Here is an 18,033-nt window from a genome sequence, read left to right as displayed (position 1 = left end):
GGGCTTCTGTGAGTATCCTTTCCTCTACTGCTTGGAAAGCGCTTGGTTCGCCATCGCTTTTTCCTGAGATGAGAAATCTGACAGGTTTTGATAAAGGAACCAGTCGACCTTTAGGGATCCTCCCCAATGTGCCCATAACATTGAAAGGGAAGACCGTTCAAATGAACGTAATGGTCGTTCAAGGACCCTTGGATTATAACCTACTCCTTGGACGAGACTATATTTATTGCATGGGAGCCATCGTCTCCTCACTCTTTAGAGTAATGTGTTTTCCGCACGAAGGAAGAGTGGTCAAGCTCGTGGACCAGCTTTCATTTCTCGGATCACGCATCGCAAATAGTCATATACCATCCCTAAATGGTCTCTTCACATAGGAAATGTCTCAGCCCACGGTCCATCCTCCCGATGAGCGCGAGTAATTCGGAGGGATATGACTGGAACCTAGGGGGCATGCGTCCTGGTCTGCTTCGGCAGGAAAACTTCGGGTATAGAATAGGTTTCCGCGGGAGAATATGACTAGTCTGTACCCCGTCCATGATTGGAAGAGGGGTTATTCTAGAATAAGATTCTCTTGTTAAAGTTATGTGTTTGGTGCTCGTTGTCACTCACCTTTGTTTATCTCGGTAGACATTGCCGAAGAAGTGTTTCATTTGTGACGCAAATGAAACAATCTTTGGTAACCTAAAGGAGGTAGGCCTTTCCCGATAGAACAAATGTTTTGTTTGCAAATTGAGGGGTAACCTTGAAATCGTATTTTATACCTGGGGGAATGCAAACCTTTTGGAGTGCAAGCAAGGGGTGGCTATTTATTTTTTTTAATTTTTAGGTCCTCCCTTTAAACCTGTAGGCTAACCCTTTAAACTCGTAGGATTAGTCGTTTCCGAACTTGCATGACGAAAGGATGCGGGGCATAGCTTTGTAAGGCACAAGCTCCATAAAAAATGGCATCTTATATGAGACATTCTTATCATATGACTGGATAATCGAGTAGTTTTAGCACATAGTTCATGCTCGTTAAAAAATAAACATAAGACCGAGCAAGTGTTTCAATCCGCGTTTAAGCTCGTTAAAAAATGAACTATCTTCCGGTAAATAACCACCATGAATGTAACATTATCAGCCATTAAAGCCTTGGTCATGTTTTCACCGTCACCTCCACTTTTCCATTGGCCGATCATTCACCTCCATTTGATTGTTTACCCATTTTGAGGAACAGCTGCGAAGAGTGATTTCACTAGCCATCCTTGTGACACTGCCGTGCTTGGAAAATTCCAACCCTTACCTGGAATCAGCTGCTACCCATTTTATCACTCATTCCTCAAAAGACGAGTCTTCTTTAAGCTCTTTTCATCTGACTCGTAAAATATGAAAAGATTGCCGAGTTTTGGCCTTCCAGCTCGTTAAAGTGACAGGAAGAGCTATCCCTCCTCTAGATTTTAATCTTTTTGGACCTGAGGGATTATTGCACAAAAAGATCGAGCGCTTGTTTTGTTCGGCTCGTTAAAACTATCGAAAATTCATCCCTTCTGTATTGTTTTATACTTTTTCGGACTTAAGGGATTAGATGACAAAAAAGGAATTCCGAAGTTAACTTTACGTACCTTTTCAAACTCTCTAAAAATGAAAAGGACCGAGTTATCTTTGTCGTTAGACTCGTTAAAAAGATTAATAGCGACAAACTTGTCTTTAGACGAGAACGAGTTTCACTATCGCTAGGCTCATTAAAACATAGCGATGGGTTTGCTCGAAGGGCAAATTATAGAACAAGCATATGTTATCCTCCTCAATCTTGACAAAAATAAAGAGGTACTGGTCAGAAATGACTGGGGAAAAATTGGGAAGAAACTCAAAGAACCTTTATTGGTAGCAAGTCGCTCTTGAACATGACACTTCCACTCCGTGCCTGAGTCGAGTTGGGTTGTTTCATTCACCGGTCACATCACCATGGTCTCACCATACCATCCACATTTGGGGTAAATGCTACCGATCCATCACATAAGTTTCGCCGACATGTTCAAGAGAAGTCATCCAGAGAAGTCAACCGTGTCCCATCCACTGCCATACATTATACTTCATTCTTTCATGACTGCCACCCTGAACCATATATCATCAGATTGTTTTCACCTCCATCAAAATCATTTGCTCCGTTCCGTGTCATTGATGTGGGATTCATCAAGGCCCTCCTTTGACGGATCGCTTCTTGTCGACATCAGCTCATTATCCAAGAAGTTGATCTAGGAACACCCCATTCAGTACTTTGAAGCTTGCATGCCTCAATGGCAAGTTTCTCACTTCCGGCGACAGGTATACATCAATGACCTTCGACCGAAAGATTTTGCATGGTGTTCGATGCCAAGTCCTTTATTCACACCACGTGAATTGTACTGCAGTACCTTGAGGGTCATCATCCTTATCGGTGATTCCTCTCGCGCTTGTTAACAGTTTACATCATTGACTGGTAATCAAGCGATGTCTTTCCATGTTCGACTTCAAAACATTTCTCACATGGATCGACTTGTACTTCGAGTGAAGATCGGACGAGATTGAAGACCCCAGATCTAGTTTCATCCATCCGGGCTGCGATATATATTCAGGAAAAATAAAGACATTGACATGTACAGCACTGCAGCACATATGATCATCCTACCAAAAGGATGATGACTTCATCAGAATCATCAGTCTACCATCAGACGATTGTCTGTCCTATGTACATAAAAATGAATTTATAAAGCTGAGCATGGGAATGCCCGCCTCAGCTAGATCATGAAAACAGTATGAAAATAATGTATTGTATTGTATCTTATTACAGGTCTCCTCCCAGCATTGAAAGAACTTCAGATCCTCCTAATAAAGCATTTCACCCGATAAATGGCCTCATACTTTAGGGGGCAACTGTTATAGACATTTTTGTGCCTTACAGCTATAAGCATGAAATGTCCATAAATCAAGGGATCCTAAGTCCCTAAAGATGTTGTTCCAGCTCCTAAAGAAACAAGGTCAACCAATGACAGCTTCTCCCAGAAGTTCTCCACCAGAAACTGCTCAAAACTAGTCAAATCAGGATCAATTCAGAAGCTCCACTAGCTGTCTGCGTTGCAAAGCACCCAAATACACTGGCTAGGTGCGTTGCAACGCACTTGAATGCACTACCCGGGTGCGTTGAGTGGGAAATGACAAGTGGCAGAGTCATTCAACGAGGTGGAGAGACAATGGAAGCTTCCAGAATCTTCTCCAATGACACTTGCCTCACTGAGTTCGACCAAGGATGAGTAAGAGGCTCTCAGCCTCCAAGTGGAAGAAAGAACTGACAGAGAGAAGCCACAAGTAAAAACATAAGCTAACTCATCCTCTCTTCTTACATCTATATATGGATCCCTCATCCCAGAGATCCAGAGGCTAGAATTTTGTACTTTGCAGAGAATTGTTGTTGTTTTGAGATTGAGATTAGTGCATTGGGTGATTTATTCTTTGTTGGAGGTGAGGAAGGGATTCCTTTGCTGGGAGGTAGATGCTGGATCGGGACTCACTTGGTTGTATCTCCTCCTGGATCTTCTTATTGCATTAATAAAACTATTTGAGTTTCTTCTACATGCTTGTGTATCAGTGATGTTTTGTTATATTTGCATGTTTAGCTCAATCTGATCCTAAGCTTTTTATGAATGTAAATCTATATCTTCGTGTAGTTTCCCTCTTCTGTGATCTTGCAGGAATTTGGTGAAGCCGGGCTAGTAAGGGAGCAGGGAGCTGGGAGCTATTGAAGAGAGGAGCGATTGGATCAACAAACTAGCGCAAGACACACGTTAGTTCATCCTTCCTCTCTGTTTACATTTCATAAAGAAGAATACACAAGTAGTTTTCCTTGTTTGTTGCTAAGGCACTGTCACACCTTAGAGTGGGATAGGGGCATTCTGAATAGATACTTTTCCCAACAACACTAGTCGCCTTCGATTTTTAATGAGCCTGAAGTGACAAGTGCTTAGATGGACCTTTTCCTTTAAGGAGTCTGAAAAGGAATGAAAGAGACTACTCTAGAAATCTAGATAGAGGGATTATGAAACCAATCGCAAAACTGCAGAATACATTTTACGGTACGGTAATCAATCTTCTCGAATGTTGTGTTCAGTGCATTGCGATTGATAGGGCGGTAGACATAACTTCCTATGGATAAAGGATATAGCCTATTGTGGTCTCCCAATATATACTCGAGGGTACGTGGGAGCACAAGTCCGTACTGGAACTTGTCGTCTCAAAGAGGAGGAATCACCAAACCTACGATGAAAGCAATAGTTACTAGGCTTTACGACGCCAGAATACGTCTCTAGCCGAGACTTCTAGATGTTGTGTGTTAGGTTCCAAAGCGTTTTTATGTTCATTGAATTTATTTTACAGTTGATCTTTCTTAAGAAATTTTCCTTTCAGGTTCACCACGTGATGTAGATATATAATTCCTAAAATGAAATCTAAGATGATAAACAATCGTTTAATCTTCTTTTTGCAATGAAAATCCTAGCTACTAAGGAAAGAGAAATGAGATTCTTTCAACATAGAGCAGAGAGCACACACTAGATGCATTGTCCTAAATCAACAAGTAGTCTAAATGCAAATGCACATGCATGTATTTGTTTTTAGCCTTCTTAATGTGTGAATGACAAGAAGAATGCTAAGTACAAATCTGAATTATCTTTTCAAAGTGACAGTACTAACAATTTTTCTTCAAAACACGAAAGGAAGATAATGACGACACTTTGCGATCTTGAGTTGAAAACTGCTTTCGACACTTGAAAAACCACTAATTCAAATCAAATACAAGAGTAACTGTATAATCGACCATCAAGAATGATAGGATTATTTTCTTTGACTGAAAATGACACTTGCGACGCTTCCAAATCAAAAGATGATAGTTTGATTACGCTACTTTTTTGTAAAAGAGAACTGTAAATGGCACACAATACATAAAAGACATTCACAATTATTTATACTATGGAGGCGGAATCATGCAAAAAAAGGGAGTTTCCATAGTGGTACACTGATCACAGATAGAAAAACTCCTGAATAAAGCTGAAGATAGTGAACGAAGAAACCAAAATCTGGAAGAAAAAGAGGTCTTATCTGATCAGCGCACCTACAACACAGGGAAAGTGTGATGCAGCACAACTACTACACACGGGAGGTGTGATGCATCTAGATTCCAAAGAGGAGAAAGTGCGATGGTCCAGGGACGAGACTTCAACTTGGTTCTTGGTCATAGATTGCAGCTTAGTTCAGGGATTTAGGCTGAGCAAATGATAGTAAGTAAATAGAAATCACAGGGGCTGATCTAATGAGGTTACTAGAGCCACCACTAGGGCAATTAGGATGTTTGCAAATCGATTGTTCAGTTTATAAACAAAACCTAGAGATAGACTAAAGCAGCATTGATCTACTTTGCACTTGCATAGAAAATGCAGTTCGAAGGCTAGCTGGCTTAACTTTAGGCTCCATCTGTAAGTTTACAAAGCAAACAAGTATAATCAAGCAAACAAGCTATTTGCTCCCCAGCAGAGTCGCCATTTTGTTATCGGGAAATCTAGTGTCTATGTAGAGCTGCTAGTCCCACTAAGACGGGTAGCTATCTTAGAAACAAATAGATTAAAGTTACTTTCGTTTTCCTTTATGAGAAGTAGATAGGAGAGGATCAAATAATACCAACCTCAATCTTTTTCTTGGTTCTTTTCTTGTTCCTTCTCCTCACCGATAGGTCTTTGCCACTTCTCCCTTGACCACTCCGCTTCAAAGAGTACCTATAAAGTCAAAGCAGCATAATACCTTCAAAGTGCAGAGATCTACAATCATAAGCAATATAGGACCAGATATATATTGACCACACAAACGCATATACTATCAGACATACAAGAATGTGGAGAAAAACTTGAATAGATTTATTGATCTAAAGATTAAAAGATAGAATTACAACCCATTGATCCGACCCAACGTCATCCTCCTAGCAGGAAAGCCCTTCTTCACCTCATGAAAAGCTTAGATCACCCAACATTATGATATTCCACCAGGAAACCAACAACACTTCCTTACAAGATACAAAATTCCAGCCTCTGGATCTCTGGGATGAGGGATCCATATATAGATGATTGCAGGGAGGTGAGTCAGCTTCTGGGATTTTGATTAGTGTTTTCTCTCTGATAGTTCTTGATTCCACTTGGAGATTGATGATCTCTTAATCATCCCTGGGTGAATTCAGAGAGGCAAGTGTCACAGGAGAAGTTTCTAGAAGATTCCATGATCATCCACCTCATAAACTACCTCTGCCATTTGTCCATTCTCGCTCATTGCACCCTACAGAAGGGCTTTCCAGTATGCATCACACCTTTTACACTGGGCAGGTGAGATGCATCGTACCCTTAGCACTGAGCAACCTATATGGTCCAGTTTTGACCAGTTCTGAGCAGTTTTCTGTGGAGAACTTCTGGGAGATGATGTAAGTAGCTGACCTTGTTCCTTTAGGGCATGAAACAACACTTTTAGGGACTCAGAAGCCATTGGTTTATGGACATATATGATTGGGGTTGTAGTGCCCAAAAATGTCTATAACACCCTTGGGAAGACCAGTAGAAATTTTTTGCATGATTTTCAAAGCGACATGATGCAAGTGACCCAAGCTCCTGTGCCAAAAATCAATGATGTCTCAACTCTGCACCTTCTTTACTTTTGTGCTCAAGGCAGCACAATCTTATACCTCCAACTTGTAGATATTAGTCACTCGAATCCCTATCCTCTTCACCTATCTCATGGCTATGTGACGAGGGAACACCTTTCCCTTACTAAATATGACATCATAGCCTCTATCCTCCAACATGGCAACAGATACCAAGTTCTTATTCAAACGAGGAACATACATAACATCTCACAAAGTGAGGGGAGAACACGACTCCCTCTGAAAGGTAATTGTACCATGCCCAGTAGTACTATACCTCCCCATCACCCATTTTGATATACATCTGAAGAGCCTTCTCATCTAAGTTACCGAAGAGCTCTTTGTTACCATTCATGTCGAAAGAAGCTCCATTTTCCAGGTACCATACACTACTGATCATCGATGAAAACATACATGCGATAAGGGTAAAGTCCAGTTTGAATTGTGAGGCAAGAACCTCACTTGCTACTCCTTCTCAGGGCTTCTTATCAACTTTCTTGAGTAGACACTTTTTGGCAAAATGTCCCAGCTCATGACAATGAAAGCACTCGAATTTCGACATGTCCTTCTTCTTTCCACCCTAATAAGAATCTTACTTGGAATGGGATGACTTCCCCTTCCTTTTCTTTTCCTTACCCGCTAAGGTACAATTCTCCTCATCATCAATCTTTGATTAGGAATTGTCTCTGGTGTTCCTCTGAATCTCCTCCTATACCAAATCGGACCATAGTTGCTCCCTATCCAGTTACTTCTCCCTCCCATTAACAAAGTATTGGTAATACTACTAGCTCTTGGGAAGTCCTAGAAGAGTGATGCTTACCATATCATCTTCAGAAACAATAATATTGATACTTCCAAGATCATCTCGACAATGGGTGAAATTTTTCAAGTACTTCGGAATTGAGCCGCCCTTCTCCATCTTGATCTTTCTGAGTTTGTGCTTCAGCACAAACTTCCTATGGTCACTTCTATTTTGAAACAGGTCCGTCAATGCCTTCCACGTTGCGTATGGAATATCCTTACCATGGAGACTTTGTTATCTCTCTGTATTTCCTAAGACTATGAAAGAAATACAAAGCTAACCAAAAAACCACTTTGGAAACTAGGATCTAGCCCTACCAGCTTCAGAGAGGTATCTCTCTTTCAAATTTAGATTTGTTTATATTGAGATATTAGGATAGCCATGGAAGCTCAAGGGTTTGGTTTTAGAGTTGAGAATGTAATAGTACACCATTGGGTAATTTACAGACATGTCTAATAGGGCAAGGTAGGCAGATTTATTGGATCTTATATGTTTAATGAGATGGGGAAGAAGAAGAGATCAAGAGTCCGTTAAGCAAGGAGAAATTAAGAATTCTATTGCTTAATTTCAGTAGAAAACATTTATATTGTTTTAAGCCAGAACAGGGTGCTATTAAAACAAATCCTAAACTTAATTTTCTTTAAAACAATAGAGAAAAGAAACACATATGAAAACAAACAAAACACAATAGCAAAGAGAAGATCACTTCACCAAAAAATATGACACAGGAATCCTGAAAAAGATTTTGTATTACTGAAATGTGTCCACTGGAATGCGACGGAACAAATTTACATCAATGGTCTTTTTTTACATAAACATCAGCCTCTATTACTTCGAATTATGAAGTAATTATAGGAAAATAATTAAAAATGTATTGATGTCAAAAGATCAATATAGAATCCTAAAATATCTAAAGAAAATTACATAAATAGCACATAAATTTAGGAATTCTGAACTGCTAGAGTTGTTGGCGCTATTGTCGAGGAAGGTTGTTGATGACTGGTCCCAAAAAGGTGTTGTCTTATTGTTTGAGATAAAAAAATGTTTCATACAAGTGATCCCATCGATCTTCACTAGGGATATAAAGTTTTATTAGCTTTATATATGTTTCATCAACTTCAGTATATTTCTCAAACGTGGGTTTGTTGATGAAAATATGTTTAATCTCATGTTTGATGATGAGATCAAAATATAAAGCCTCCAAGAAAGCTTTTCCTATCATACTTCCTTTTACCCCTGCAAACTTGGATTTATCTTTGGAAATAGTGTAAATATTTTGATTGTAGTCACTCAAGCTAATTAACCTATCATTCATGGCCACTAAACCTGACAGACCTCTCTGATTCAATAGATTAAACTTGGTATGAAATCTCTGGACAAAAATTTCCAGAGTCTAGCATTTGTTCTCTAATTGAACCATCAGGTTTCTCTTCTGCAAAACCTTCTTGATTTCTAAGATGGTTTCGGTCCTATCTTCAATCTGTAGCTCCTCTAATTCTTCTCTAGTCTTAGAATTTAAGATTTTGATCAATGTTGTTGCTTCAGTTGGCTTATCTCCCAATACTTCCCTCACTTGTTCTATCAATGTTTTTGACCTCTGCATCAACTCCTCCTACTCGAAAATGATTTGGATTGATGGCCAAATCTCAGTTATAGCTGCATTGATATCTGTCCATATGTTTTCTTTAGCTTGTGCTAGAGTTTGAGCCATTACTGACTCACTCTCTAAAAACTCTATTCTTTGAGCAAGCCTGTGAGATTTTTGTAACTCTGTTATATAGGAGTTATCATTCTTCAACTTCTGTTCCTATAGATTTTTCAATTGTTCTTTCAATTTCTCAATCTCCTTTCCCTGAATGGACATCTCCTGCATGGCTTTAACCAATTTGGTGGTCGAATCTGTAGTTGGTGTTGGTGTTTTTGTTGATGTTGAAACCTCTACTGCTCCTGCAATTCCAATTGGTACTGCTGTAAGTGGGAATATAGCCAACTTTGAGTATTTCTCTTTCTCTTTGAGTAGTTTTTCTATTTCTACCTCCATTTGTTTGATTTGGACATTCTGTTCAATTATTATGTTGAACATGTCTTCCTTTTGTTTTTCCATTTCTCCCATTTCCTTGTTCTGAGGATCCTCTGTAGATGGCATCTTGAGCTACTTCCTCAGAGCTGCTATATCAACATTTTTCTTCTTTACTATCTCCTCCACTGCCTTTACATCATTAGGGTCATAACCTAACTTTATGACTAAGTCTTCTAATGACTTAATCCTAATATCTTTTTCCAAGGATGAGATTTTCTCTAGCTTCAGTTGCGACTGTATGTTGCTAATGGAGGCCTGTAGTTTTGAAGTTTTCATGGTAGTGTTAGTTAGAGTGGAGTATAACATCCCCCTAGTATATTTTTGCATGCCCATCTAATCAATCAGATGGATCTGATTTGTATTAAAGGAGAATATTGTATTCTTGTAGTCTGATGGTGATTTAGGAAAAGGAGCATGTGCTTGCAAGAAATTCATCTGCATTCTCCCTTGTTCAGTGTCAAAGGCTGAAAAAAGTCTATGTTGGGAAGTAGCAGGTTGCTTCCAGAACTGAGTGTAAGTACTGGCTTTTAACATTTAATTCTTCTGCTTGATTTCTTTGTAATTAGCAAAAATGTTAGGCTACGTTTAGCCTTGAGCCAAGTCTTTTGTTTGAGCTACATCTGGCGGATCTTGTGGATTAGAGGAAGATGGAGAGCCTATAAAAATGTCCTCTTGTCTTGTACCTGCAAGAATGTCTTCTAGTGTTGTCGAAACATGTCTACCTAAAATCTTCCCTATAGACTTGGGTTGGAATAAAAATAGACTTGGAACCTCATACCCAGAAACTACAGCCTATCAATTTTCCTTTGGAATTGACATGACTAGTGTAGTATGTCCTTATTCATCCTGCATAAGAACTGGTGATGGATTCCTTTTGGGCTTCTTTGTATACATTAGGAACTGCTTGGCTTCAATTTCTATTAGAGGAGAAGATTCTTCTTCTCTAGGACTTGTATCATGTTTCCCCTGAGGGACTGGTGTCCATGAGGTGGTTGTAGATAAAATATGTTCCTCTAATTCCTGAAAAGTGTTCTCTTCCCATTGATATTTGTTCATAAAATTCTCAATTTTGGGCCTCGAAGTATGAGAATAAGGAGTGGTCTTCTGCTCCACTCTTAGACTGGAAATTATGTCGAAGGGGTCATAGAACGAAGTGAAACTTAACTGAAAGTTCATCTGCTTGAGAAGTGTATTTGCCTTAGTGCTTACTACTTTGTTGTTGCATATAAATGGACCCACCTATGTTTTGATCTTGAATTGGGCCTTCTTCTTGGCTGAGACAAAATGTAAATCTTCCATATTAATCATTTGTCTGATATACTTCAATGTGAAAATTCTCATAAGAACATATTTTGGTAGTCTGTATGGTGGCAACTCACAACCATACACTCTAATCTCAGTGAAGTTCTAGTACAAGTACCAGTCTCCCATTTTTGCTTGATCAATGAGGTGTAAGACCTTTGAATCTCATAACCTATCGTAGGTTCCACATTGTTGTTTAGAAGACACACCATTGTATAGAAAACTTATCAATGAAGTCACTGAAGGTGAAATCACTTGAATTCTTTCTCACTAAAGAGGTCCATTGTATAACTAATTGTGCATTACCTTGATCATACAATTTCTACAAGGTCATTGGAAACCTGTCTGCCTTATGAAACAAAAACATATACACTAACATTGATGAATTTTTAAACATTCCTTCTGTTGTGATCTTGAGGAATTGGTCTTGAATGATATCTACAAGGAATTGACTAAAATTAAATATTATAGAAGGTTTTTCTTCTGTGGAAAAGATGGACAGAAAACCTAAAATAGGCTCATCTAGCCATTGATATGAGTGGTATCCTAATAGACAAGACACTAATGACACAATTTGTTTAGTTTTTTTAGAAAACATAGAAGTTGGGTATGGGGGATTCTTCATTAGGAGTTGAACATCTTCTGGTAGAAAGATCTTAAATATCCTAGCTCTCTGAGGGAAGGTCAAAATTTTGGTAGAGTTCCATGAGGGAATCTACAGAAAAAGGGTTCAAAGAGTCACCCTAAGAGATTTGTAGCATTTGGTTAATGGATTATGGGGTTATGGTCAGAAAAATGTCACCATTCTGGGCCACAATGGCTCTCTAGCTAGGAATATATCTGGATTGACACCACATGACAAAGTCTGGAAAATGATGAGTCTGGGGAAACATGAATTGTGGCAAGAGGGATTCCCAGAGGTTGATTTCATCACTCTGGTCCAGAAAGGTCTGCTTGAGCCAATTGTGTAGTTCGAACAAGTTGAACTCACAATTGGTCTCTACAATTTTGTAATGTTGATCTACCAAGGGTATATGGTCCAAGTCAATTACAGGAGGGATCATTGGAATGTCGTTTGCTTGTTTTGAATTTACCTTAGGTTTCGTTTCTCAGAATGTCAAGAACAAAGATGAAGGTTTTTGGTCTTTTACCTATGAAAATTCGAAAGTTTGATGCAGAAAATAGATTTTTGTGATCAGTAAAAAGTTGAAACTAGCTAACTAGGATCTGTAGGGGTGATCGAGAAATCAAGCAGATGAGGTGGAAGTTTGAAAACCTTTACCTATTTGTCTGAAAGGGATGGGGAGCAGAAAGGAGTGACAATGATCGATTTGGGGATTTTTATAGATGATTGGGAGCTTTCTTTTATTTCTAGTCTGTTATGAAACGAATCGATTGCCATGTGGTATACGTTTGGGGGGTAACAGGCATAGCGTAATGGGTATATTATAATGGAAATAGAGCGTGGAGGCCAAGTGGTGAGTTAGGAGTGGTAGGGAAGTAGGGGTGTGGCAGAGGGATGATGAAATAGGTGAAGATAATCATTGGCGGGGAGATGGGTGGATTTCAGAGAAGGGGGGTAGGTGGTAAGAAATTTAGTATGTGGGGTACGAAATGACGAGTGCCCACAATCGATCGTAGGGCATGGGAATAGGAATACCAATTTTCAGACCCCCCCTGCTGATAAAGATAGGATGGGCAGGGGGGTCCAAAATTGATTCCCTGTCACTAAAGAGCTCTTTGTTACCATTCATGTCGAAAGAAGCTCCATTTTCTAGGTACCATACACTATTGATCATCGATGAAACCATACATTTGATAAGGGTAAAGTCCAGTTTGAATTGTGAGACAAGAGCCTCACTTGCCGCTCCTCCTGAGGGCTTCTTACCGACCTTCTTCCGCTTCCTTTCCTTTTCCTTACTCGCTAAGGTACAATTCTCCTCATCATCAGTATTTGATGAGGATCTGTCTCTGGTGTTCCTCTGAATCTCTTCCTATACCAAATCCAACCATAGTCGCTCCCAATCTAGTTACTTCTCCCTCCCATTAACAGAGTCTTGTTAATACTGTCAGCTCTTGGGAAGTCCTAGAAGAGTGAGGTTCACCATATCGTCTTCAGAAACAATAATCCTGATACTTCCAAGATCATCTCGACAATGGGTGAACTTTTTCAAGTACTTCGGAATTGAGCTGCCCTTCTCCATCTTGATCTTTCGGAGTTTGTGCTTTAGCACCAACTTCCTATGGTCACTTCTATTTTGAAACAGGTCCGTCAATGCCTTCCACATTGTGTATGGAGTATCCTTACCATGGAGACTTTATTAGCTCTCTGTATTTCCTAAGACTATGAAAGAAATACAAAGCTAACCAAAAAACCACTTTGGAAGCTGGGATCTAGCCCTGCTAGCTTCAAAGAGGGATCTCTCTTTCAAATTTAGATTTGTTTATATTGAGATATTAGGATATCTGTGGAAGCTCAAGGGTTTTGTTTTAGATTTGTTTTAGATGTTTGGTTGAGAATGTAACAATACACCATTGGGTAATGGAGTAAATATACTTCAAATGGATTTATTTAAGAATTTACAGACATGTCTAATAGGGCAAGGTAGGCAGATTTATTGGATCTTATATGTCTAATGAGATGGGGAAGAAGAAGAGATCAAGTTTCTGTTAAGCAAGGAGAAACTAAGAATTTTATTGCTTAATTTTAGTAGAAAACATTTATATTGTTTTAAGCCAGAACAGGGTGCTATTAAAACAAATCCTAAACTTAATTTTCTTTAAAACAATAGAGCAAAGAAACACATATGAAAAAGAAACAAAACAAAATAGAAAAGAGAAGATCACTTCACCAAAAAATATGACACAGGAATCCTGAAAAAGATTTTGTATTACTGAAATGTGTCCACTGGAACGCGATGGAACAGATTTACATCAATGGTCTTTTTTACATAAACATCATCCTCTATTACTTCAAATTATGAAGTAATTATAAGAAAATAATTAAAAATGTATTGATGACAAAAGATCATGATAGAATCCTAAAATATCTAAAACAAATTACATAAATAGCACAGAAATTTAGGAATTCTGAACTGCTAGAGCTGTTGGCGCTATTGTCGAGGAAGGTTGTTGAAGACTGCTCCCAAAAAGGTGTTGTCTTATTGTCTGAGATAAAAAATGTTTCACACAAGTGATCCCATTGATCTTCACTGGGGATAGAAAGTTTTATTAGCTTTATATATGTTTCATCAACTTCAGTATATTTCTCAAAGGTGGTTCTGTTGATGAAAATATATTTAATCTCATGTTTGATGATGAGATCAAAATCTAAAGCCTCGAAGAAAGCCTTTCCTGTCATACTACCTTTACCCCTGCAAACTTGGATTTATCTTTGGAAATAGTGTTAATATTTTGATTATAGTCACTCAAGCTAATTAACCTGTCATTCATGGCCGCTAAACCTGGCAGACCTCTCTGATATAGTAGATTAAACTTGGTATGAAATATGTAGACAAAATTTCCTGAGTTTGGCATTTGTTCTCTAATTGAACCATCAGGTTTCTCTTCTATAAAAACTTCTTAATTTCTAAGATGGTTTCAGTCCTATCTTCAATCTGTAGCTCCCCTAATTCTTCTCTAGTCTTAGAATTTAATATTTTTATCAATGTTGTTGCTTCAGTTGGCTTATCTCCCAATACTTCCCTCACTTGTGCTATCAATGTTTTTCACCTCTACATCAACTCCTCTTGCTCGAAAATGATTTGGATTGATGGCCAAATCTCAGTTATAGCTGCATTGATATCTGTCCATATGTTTTCTTTAGCCCGTGCTAGAGTTTGAGCCATTACTGACTCACTCTCTAAAAACTTTATTCTTTGAGCAAGCCTGTGAGATTTATGTAACTCGGTTAAATAGGAGTTATCATTCTTCAACTTCTATTCCTATATATTTTTCAATTGTTTTTTCAATTTCTCAATCTCCTTTCCCTGAATGGACATCTCCTGCATGGCTTTAACCAATTCGGTGGCCAAATATGTAGTTGGTGTTGGTGTTGTTGTTGATGTTGAAACCTCTGCTGCTCCTGCAACTGCAATTGGTACTGCTGTAAGTGGGACTATAGCCAACTGTGAGGATTTCTCTTTCTCTTTGAGTAGTTTTTCTAGTTCCACCTCCATTTCTCTGATTTGGACATTCTGTTCAATTATTATCTTGAACATGTCTTCCTTTTTTTATTCCATTTCTCTCATTTCCTTGTTCTAAGGATCCTCTATAAATGGAATCTTGAGCTACTTCCTCAAAGCTGCTATATCAACATTTTTCTTCTTTACTATCCCCTCCACTTCCTTTACGTCATTGGGGTCATAACCTAACTTTATGACTAAGTCCTCTAATGACTTAATCCTAGTATCTTTTTCCAAGGATGAGATTTTCTCTAGCTTCAGTTGCGACTATATGTTGCTGATGGAGGCCTGTAGTTTTGAAGTTGTCATGGTAGTGTTAGTTAGAGTGGAGTATAACATCTCCCTAGTATATTTGTGCATGTCCATCTAATCAATCAGATGGATCTGATTTGTATCAAAGGAGAAGATTGTATTCTTGTAGTCTGCTGGTGATTTAGGAAAAGGAACATGTGCTTGCAAGAAATCCATTTGCATTCTCCCTTGTTCAGTATCAAAGGCTGACAAAAGCTTGTGTTGGGAAGTAGCAGTTTGCTTCCAGAACTGAGTGTAAGTACTAGCTTTTAACATTTCATTCTTCTGCTTGATTTCTTTGTACTTAGCAAAAATATTAGGCTCTGTTTGGCCTTGAGCCAAGTCTGTTGTCTGAGCTACATCTGGAGGATCTTGTGAAGCAGAGGAAGATGGAGAGCCTATAAAAATGTCATCTTGTCTTGTACCTGCAAGAATGTCTTCTAGTGTTGTTGAGACATGTCTATCTGAACTCTTCCCTACAGATTTGGGTTGGAATAAAAATAGACTTGGAACCTCATACCCAGAAAATACAGCCTATCGATTTGCCTTTGGAATTGACATGACTAGTGTAGTATGTCCTTCTTCATCCTGCATAAAAACTGGTGGTGGATTCTTTTTGGGCTTCTTTGTATAAATTAGGAACTACTTGGCTTCAATTTCTATCACAGGAGAAGATTCTTCTTCTCTAGGACTTTTATCATGTTTCTCCTAAGGGACTGGTGTCTATGAGGTGGTTGTAGATAAAATATGTTCCTCAACTTCCTGCAAGGTGTTCTCTTCCCATTGATATTTGTTCATAAAATTCTCAATTTTGGGCCTGGGAGTATGATAATAAGGAGTGGTATTTTGCTCCACTCTTAGACTGGAAATTATGTTGAAGGGGTCATAGGATGAAGTGAAACTTAACTGAAAGTTCATCTGCTTGAGAAGTGTATCTGCCTCAGTGCTTGTTGCCTTGTTGTTGCATATAAATGGTCCCACCTATGTTTTGATCTTGAATTGGGCCTTCTTCTTGGCTGAGACAAAATGTAAATCATCCATATTAATCATTTGCCTGATATACTCCAATGCAAAAATTCTCATAGGAACATATTTTGGTAGTCTGTATGGTGGCAACTCACAACCATACACTCTGATCTCGGTGTAGTTCTGGTACAAGTACCAGTCTCCCATTTTGGCTTGATCAATGAGGTGTAAAGTCCTTTGAATCTCATAACCTATCCTAGGTTCCACATTGTTGTTTAGAAGACACACCATTGTATAGATAAACTGATCAATGAAGTCACTGAAGGTGAAATCACTTGAATTCTTTCTCACTAAAGAGGTCCACTGTATAACTGACTGTGCATTACCTTGATCATCCAATTTCTACATGGCCATTGGAAACCTGTCTGCCTTATGAAACAAAAGCATATACAGTAACATTGATGAATGTTTAAACATTCCTTCTGTTGTGATCTTGAGGAATTGGTCATGAATGCTATCTACAAGGAATTGACTAAAATTAAATATTACAAAAGGTTTTTCTTCTATGGAAAAGATGGACAGAAAACCTAAAATAGGCTCATCTACCCATTGATATGAGTTGTATCCTAATAGACAAGACAATAATTGCCCAATTTGTTTAGTTTTTTCAAGAAACATAGAAGTTGGGTATGGGGGAATTCTTCATTAGCAGTTGAACATCTTTTGGTAGAAAGATCTCAAATATCCTAGCTCTCTGAGGGAATGTCAACTTTTGGTAGAGTTGCATGAGGGAATCTAAAGAAAAAGGGTTCAAAGAGTCACCCTGGGAGATTTGCAACATTTGGTTAATTGATTATGGGTTTATGGTCAGCAAAATGTCACCATTTTGAGACACAATGGCTCTCTGGCTAGGAATATATCTGTTGAAAATGGCAACAAGAAATGCTAAAAATAACATTGCTATAAACAGAAGTTCAGGTACCAGTGTTGAACATAGAAATAAGGAATGAAAAATGGAAGTACTAAAATTAGCATTGCTATAAATAGCATTTTGGGATGGATTCCAATTTTAGTTAGTCCCAAAACTAAAATTGAGAAGTAAAATTTGAATTTGATCTTAGTAGCTATTTGTAAAATAATTAATTAATTCATCTTGAGTTAATTAGTTGTAGGAAATCAAACATGAAGTCTATGTGAGGACATGCAACAATTTCTCCATTGATTGAGGAACTTATCCATCAGTTAAAGAGATAAGTATGAGTTGTAATTAGTTAGCTCAGTTAACTGAGTTAAGTCCAGTTAGATTGGTTCCAACAGTTTGTGGAATTAATTGTGAGTTCAGTTAGTTAATGCTTGCATGCATGTAACTGCTGCTCTCCAGATAACTGAATATTCTCTCATAAATAACTCATGCATGTTAATTCAGTCAGAGACCCATTTGAGATCAGAGGAAGGGATAGTGTACTATTAGTTCGAGGATTTTTTCTATATATAAAACTCATCCATGCAGAAGGAATTATCTCCTTCAGGATTGCGCAGTTAGATCAGAGGTTAGTGAGTGTGTGAAGAGGCCAATTCACACAGGTGGCAGCACTGGACCCCAAGGAAAACTACGCAAGGAAATAGGAGGCTTGGAGGGTAGAGGATAAGGTTTCTGAGAAGCCTTTGACTGTCTATGAGCAACGGAGGGATTGCAGAGAGAGTAGGATAGCTTGTGAGA

Source organism: Pinus tabuliformis, chromosome 3_2 (assembly GCF_031772625.1).
Source record: "Pinus tabuliformis cultivar Carrire ecotype Pingquan chromosome 3_2, CPIR1, whole genome shotgun sequence".
Classification (NCBI taxonomy): Eukaryota; Viridiplantae; Streptophyta; class Pinopsida; order Pinales; family Pinaceae; genus Pinus; species Pinus tabuliformis.
Note: the sequence above shows the minus strand (reverse complement) of the source record.